The sequence below is a fragment of the Schistocerca americana genome, chromosome 4 (genome assembly GCF_021461395.2).
Source record: "Schistocerca americana isolate TAMUIC-IGC-003095 chromosome 4, iqSchAmer2.1, whole genome shotgun sequence".
Classification (NCBI taxonomy): domain Eukaryota; kingdom Metazoa; phylum Arthropoda; class Insecta; order Orthoptera; family Acrididae; genus Schistocerca; species Schistocerca americana.
Genome location: NC_060122.1, coordinates 825852103 through 825859318, shown reverse-complemented (window position 1 = coordinate 825859318; position 7216 = coordinate 825852103). Strand labels below are relative to the sequence as shown.

The window sequence follows — 7216 nt, the reverse complement described above, 5'->3', positions numbered from 1 at the left end:
GTTCGGGGCGATCGATTACTTCTCTGCTCCGATTCTCTTAGTGCCTTGCAATCACTGCAGAACCTTTCCCCACTGGGGAGATGGTCCAGCTGATACATGACCAACTGTACTTGCTCCAACAGCGGAGTAAAGAGGTATCCTTCTGCTGGGTGCCTGGTCATGTCGGCATGTGGGGCAATGAACAGGCTGATCGGGCTGCCAAGGAGGCCTGCAGAGAGCAGGATGTGGTCCAGTGTCCTATCCCCTTGCAGTCAGTCATCGCTGCACTCCACAGGAAGTGCATGGAGTTGTGGGAGGACGAATGGCTGGCGGTGACGGCCAATAAACTGCGGTCGGTAAAGTCAACCACTCGGCCGTGGCGTTCCTCCTGCCGGATGCTCAGGCGGGAAGAGGTGGCCCTCACATGTCTTCGGATCGGGCACTGTCCTCTGACGCATAGCTTTTTATTACGGCGGGAGGATCCTCCGTTTTGTGATGCTTGTGGTGTGCACATCTCTGTCCAGCACATTTTAACAGACTGCATTTTATACCGTGATGCATGGGCAGAAGCACAAGTTGATGGGGATCTACCTTCTGTTTTAGCTAACGATGAGACGTGTGTGTCTAGGGTTTTTAAGTTTTGTGATGTGTCTGGACTCTGGCCTAAACTTTTAGGCTGGAGGTTTTAGTGTATTACAGAGTGGCTGACTCCTCCCTTTTTTCCTTGCGGTTAGCCAGCTACTTCCATCTGCTACATTGTTTTAGCTCCCTCTATCATTTTCTTCCTGTGTTGTCCATGTTTTACTGCTGACGCCCTGCTCCGTCCCACGCTTCGGTGTGGGTGAGCACATATTTTTCAATGATTGTTCCCCGTGTTTTATGTTCCGTTTTATGTAAATGTCCTGAGTTTTTTTTTTCTTGACACCCGTCTCACTATGATACTGAACGGGCGCTGAAGACCTTGCTGTCGTGCGCTCACAAAACCCCTCTACTACTACTACTACTAAATCTGCTTTGTAGAGGTACGGTATAAAGTGATCACATAGGCCCAGTCGTAGGTAAAGATGATGACAGACTTTGATTCATTGGTAGGATACAGTGAGTGTACAAAGAGGATGACGCGTGTTCAGGGAGCAGCGCGGTGTGCGAGCTGCTGCTGCAGTACGGAGCGGACGTGCGCGCGCGCGACGCGCAGGGCCGCCAACCCCTGCACGACGCGGCGAACGAGGGGACGGCGCAGGCGCTGCTGGGCGCCGCTGGGGTGGAGGCGGACGCGCGCGACCTCAGGGGCCGCACGCCTCTGCACGCCGCCTCCGCCGACGACCGCCACGACGTCGCCAGGTGAGCTGGGGCGGGGAGGCCGCCGACAAGCGGAATTTGCAGTCTCCCCTCCACAACGGTCACGTGACTCCACCTCCACACGGACAGGAGGCGGGGCGTGACTGCCATTCAGCAGTTTGCTGAGGACGACTGTATGGAAAATATTGACAGTTCAATAATTATTGTATCCTATTTGAGCAGCAAATAGACAAAATGTTGGAAACTCATTCTTCAGCCGACTGTAAAACTCTGAAAAGTCATATCCCATGTATTGCCAAGCTATGAAATGTTATATCAGCCTAAGACACGGATACATTATGAACATACTGCTTGAAGTATGCGGAATAAAATCTCGCAAGAACACCAGCAGACAGCAACTTTAATAAAGAAACGAAACGAACAACGAACAATGAACTGTTTGCATCTGCTAAATGTCCGCCCCAGTAGCTGAGTGGTCAGCGTGACGGATTGCCGTCCTCTGGGCCCGGGTTCGATTCCCGGCTGGGTCGGAGATTTTCTCCGCTCAGGGACTGGGTGTTGTGTTGTGTTCATCATCATTTCATCCCCATCCGGCGTGCAGGTCGCCCAATGTGGCGCCGAATGTAATAAGACCTGCGATATGGCGGCCGGACCTGCCCCGCGAGGGGCCTCCCGGCCAATGACGCCAAACGCTCATTTCATTTCCATCTGCTAAATGTTTATGTACAAAGAAATAGCCAACTCGTTACAGCATGTTAAATGGAAATTTTACGAACTTAAGCCTTTTTAATTGCCGTACACGAAATTAAAGCCGACTCCTTTGGCAATTTTGTCACAGACACTATATTTTGAGCGATAAAAACATCACAGTAGAAACTCATGTTCGCTACACACGAAAGTTAATAAGAAAAATATTTTGAGAAACAAAAAGGAAAAAGAGTGCAAACTTTTGTTAAGTCACTTAATCTTCTGGGCTCTCATCGGGCTGTACGTTTTTAAACACCTCGTAGTAAAAACCTGAAAAGAATCTGCGCAATCTGGCTGTAGTGCACTTTGCTGGTTTTGCTTACAGGCACAAAGCAGGCGAGAGTGTGCTTGTTTTCTGGCGGGAAAGGCAACATAGTACACTCAAGTAAAACCAGGAGCGCTGGCAGTCACGCCCCGCCTCCTGTCCGCGTGGCGGTGGAATCACGTGACCGGCCTTTGGCCGTTGTGGAGGGGAGACTACAAATTCCGTGCGAAACTTGAGTCTTGCACCGCGGACAAACGCGGGCGCGTGCGCGTGCATTGCTGCTCTCTGTCGCGCAGCTTTACCGCGTTACGTACAGCATCAAACACAAAATTAGAGATTTAGCGAAATAAGATCTTGAGACAAATTTTTGGGTCAGTGGAAGAGGAGTCTGGAGGAGGACATTCAACTGCACTGGCGGAAAAAAAAATTACAACACGAAGAAGGAGTTGTACAGCATAAACGAAAGCTGGTAGGCGTGTTTTTACATCTGAAAGACGATGTCTACTCAAATTTCGCACCAGTCACATAAGAGTGGCGTTAATAGTGCTACTAAGAGGATACCAATCAGGTTTCCTTTAAACACACATTGTAACTGTAACGGCCGTTAGTCGCCTTTGCGATTGAACGTGGTGAGTTGATGTTAGTCAAGAACGCCTTTAAGGCGACAAAGGCGCCATTACCAACACCTCACTGAGTCTGAACGAGGTCGTGTAATAGCGCTACGAGAAGCTATATATTCCTTCTGCGATACTGCAGAAAGGCTTCACAGGAATTTAGCCACTGTACATTATTGCGGGCAGTGGTGGTCAGGAGAATGTACGGCCGCAAGAAAATTGGGTTCGAGACAGCTATGAGGCACTATCGAGAGGGAAGACCATCATGTTCATGTATGGCTCAGCGCATCGTACTGCATCTGCAGCAGCAATCTGAGCAGTAGCTAGTACCACAGTGACACAAGGAACTCTTACAAATCGGTTAATTCAGAAACACCTGTGAGCTAGAAGCCCTGTAACGTGGATTCCACTGACCCCAAACCACTGCCATTTGCGACTTCAGTGCTGTCATGAAATGATAGTTAAATCAAGACCCTAAGCTGCCGACAGGCGTTGTACATAAACGGGGACAGTTGAAAATGTGTGCCCCGACAGTGACTCGAACTCGGGATCTCCTGCTCACATGGCAGACCTGAGCCACCGAGGGCACACAGGATAATGCGACTGCAGGGACTTATCCCTTACACACTCCCTGTGACACCCAAAGTCCCACCTTAATGTCCACAGACTACATTCGTAGTTCCCCTACCCATTACACTCATTGCTCGTGGTAGACAATCTCAGCGAGTCCCATAAGAGTTTGGGCAATGTGTGTGCATCCGCACAGAGGAAGGAGGTCAGTGACCAGTTAGCCTTAACTATATGAAGATGGTATCTGCTCTTTCAGACATGTCCGAAAGAACAGATACCATCCTCATATATCAGTGCTGTCAAGTGAGAGCTCATTGGAGGGCATTTTGAGATCTGTTCTGTTTTCTGATGAAAGCTGGTTCTGCCCCGATACCACTCATGGCAATGTATTGGTTAGAGGAGGCCAGTTCAAAACCTGCAAGCAGCCTGTTTGTGTGCTACACACACTGGACCCACACCTGGAGTTATGGTCTGAGGTACGATTTTGTATGACAGCAGGAGCACTCTCGTGCTTATCACACGCACCCTGACTGCAAAGTTGTACGTCAGTCTGGTGATTCGACCTGTTGTGCTGTCATTCATGAGCAGCATTCCAGGAGGTGTTTTCTAACAGGGTAACGCTCGCCCACATATAGCTGTTGTAACCCATTTACTGTACAGAGTGTCGACAAGTTGCCTTGGCCTCCTCGATTACCGGATCTGTCTCCAATTAAGCACGTCGGCACGCAAATCGCTCTAAGTGGCGTCAACTGAAATGATTTGCCCTTCGGCGGCCAAACTTCCCCTAGCGAGTTCCCAGCCATCAATGCCATACGATCAATTTATTTTTTCTTGAATAAATCATCCAATTTTTCTGAAACTAATCATTTGTTTGTCTGTACACGTAAACAACATCTACATATTTTCGTTCCATTCGGCTAATTCCTTCATGGTGCGTCTTTTTGACTTAGAGCATATAATTTCAGTTGATGTGGGTATGTCGAGGACGTGTGGTCACCGTCGAAGAACTTCGAGTAAACTCAGGATGCACTTCAGCTCAGTTGTTGAGGGTTAGACTATAGATAAGTGTCTGAAACTGGTAGAGGTTATTCCTGATAAACAGCTGGAAACAGCAAAGTAGCTTCGTCCCAAAGAATGAGAGTGTTATCACAAGACTGATGATGCTCTGTCAGGCAAACGACGAGGTTAAGACCACCTTGAAGCTATGAATGTGTAGTGTGCTACATGCCAACAGTGAGTCTCACTCTCGACGTCGTGAACAACACAAAAACGCGGTCAATACACGATCATTACTTACAGTGAACAGTTACGTTTGAAAGAGAAACACTAGTATTTCGCGAATGCAGGTCCCACTTTCCACCTAGAATATTTCCACCATTATAAAAGCAACAATGGTGCAGCTGTATGGTACGGATAGGATAACATAAGGGGCGTTCAAAAAGAAACCAGTACCTGTAGGTTGGAAGTATTGACTCTGGCTGTTGAGACACTTGTCCCACTGTGACACAAGGCAGTGAACGGCTGTCACATAAAATTCCCAGGGCTGCGATATTAACCAGTTCCACACGTACAGCTGGGCGTCGTCGTCCGAGCTGAACCGTTTGTCCATATGCTGACGTTCTTCTTTGACCAAGATGGTCCCCTTCTGATTCATTTCCTTCAGCACGGGGCAACAGTGAATGCCCAGCGTTACTCGCAAACCTCGACCACCCTTTGCCAAACGATCAAATCAAAACAACCAGCCAATCTCACCTGTGGAGTCATTCTGCTCCACGACAATGCAAAACCTCATAGGACCGACACAGTCGCGGCATTCCTGCAGAAATTCAGATGGGAGGTTCTTGGCCACCCTCCATACAGTCCAGACCTCTCTCCCTGTGATTACGCCATTTTTGGTCCCCTTTAAAGGGCTCTAAGGAACAAACGATTCACCTCGGACGACGACGTCGAGCGGTACGTGTGGAACTGGTTAATATTGCAGCCCCGGGAATTTTATGAGACACACATTCATCGCCTTGTGTCCCAGTATCAACAGCCAGGGTCAGTACTTCTGATATGTCTGTGTAAGCAGAAGAAACTAACGATCAAAGTCTGAAAACAATTTATTGGACTGTTCAATTAACCAAAACAAATTCTCCAAGTATAACACCAACACAAAACAGTGATCCGTCTTCGAATCACAACTACATACAAGAATAAGATAGAAAACAACTGAAATAATTTCCCACTAGTCTCCGCCAGAGACTTCTCCAATATACCAAGCCTAATCCAGATATCAACGAGAAGATCCAAGCCGGGCTGCTGGGGCGGCAGCTATCCAAGTCTGCTGGCAGTCGATGAACTGCCAATGTGAGGCCGACCGCCGGCCTTTATAGCGCTTCGGCAGATGATATTTTCCATCACGTGGTTTGACGTGTGAAAATAGTTCCGGGATCTGCAGCGACCTCTTCCTTATGTTTATGTGGGCCGGTAGTGGCCCCTGGTGGTCGCTGGTGTCTTTGCTGTGGTGTTGTTGTTGTGGTTGTTGCTGTGGCCGTTCATCAATATTGCCTGTCGGTTGTGTAGTGCTTCGGTGTGCCTGCGAGGCGGGCAACCCGTGGCTGCAGGCTGTCAGTTTGGTTGCTGATACTGTAGGCGCCGTGATGTCTGGTGGAGAAGGCCACAGCAACTTCTAACACACAAGGACTGGTTTCTGTAATTATGCCTCGGGCTCGTTTCCTTGTGAACGCCCCTCTCCCTCTATAATATACAGGAGCATTGTTGCAGGCTGCTGGTGAGCGCTGGGTGCGACGTCGAGTCGCGGGACAGCGAGGGCAACACGCCGCTGCACGCCGCCGTCGACGCCAACCGCGTGAGGCTAGTGCGACTCCTGCTGGAGGCCGGCGCGGACCACAGGGCCAGGAACAGCCAAGGGCAGCTCCCGCTGGACTTGGCTCGCAAGCTAGGCGGCAAGGCGAGGAAGTATGAGGCAATATTCGAGAAGGTTGCTGCCTCAAGGAAGAGACTTGCAGATGCTAAGAAATGAAAAGCAATATGTAAGGAGTACCTAATAAAAGATAATGATAAATCATTTCATTACTTCAGGTTTTTGATACAATAAAAACCACTGTCAAGTGCACCCCCCATTTTCTGTGTCAGTTAGAAGCTATTGCTGTTCTACACCATGGCCGAGCAGCCCCGGTACCACTTAAGAAAACGCAAGAGGAAACGAGTGTTGCCATGATACAGTCAGTTAAGTAGTGTGCAATGAAACTCGTCCGCAAAAGAGCAGCTGAGTTCCACACCCAACAATGCATAACCACATTAAAAATATTTGAAAATAAAAGGAAATGCTACCTTCATTGCTCAGTCACCAGCATGACGTGGAACAACAACTTACAGCCTACCCTGCTTTGTTGACCCAATATAAAGAAGCGTGGCTCCCTCGACAGTATTATTTTTTCATGAATGTGCAATATGACATGGGAGGACTGTGGTTTTCTGGGGGTGGAGAAACTCCCCAATATCTGTAAGAGTTGGAAAGAAGCCCGGCTCATATAACATTAGCTGGCAATCTGTACTTCAGGTACTAAAATATACATTCCTCGAAATGGATATGGTTCTTGCTGCCCTTATTGTAGAAAATTTATCATTATTGTAAACTCGATCACTCTAGTAGTGTTGATTCACAATGTACCATACATGTTTATCCAGTTCAGTAACAATAACAGGACGGGTGATGAAACAGAAGACGCCATTTGAG

The 7216-nt window shown here is 48.4% G+C and overlaps 1 long non-coding RNA gene across 1 annotated transcript; it reads left to right on the top strand.

Moving 5' to 3' along the window:
• Nucleotides 1-1207: 1207 nt before the first annotated feature.
• LOC124612932 lies at nt 1208-6592 on the top strand. Its single transcript, XR_006979583.1, has 2 exons — nt 1208-1320; nt 6241-6592. It is a non-coding gene; the product is annotated as an uncharacterized LOC124612932 (long non-coding RNA).
• Nucleotides 6593-7216: the final 624 nt, after the last annotated feature.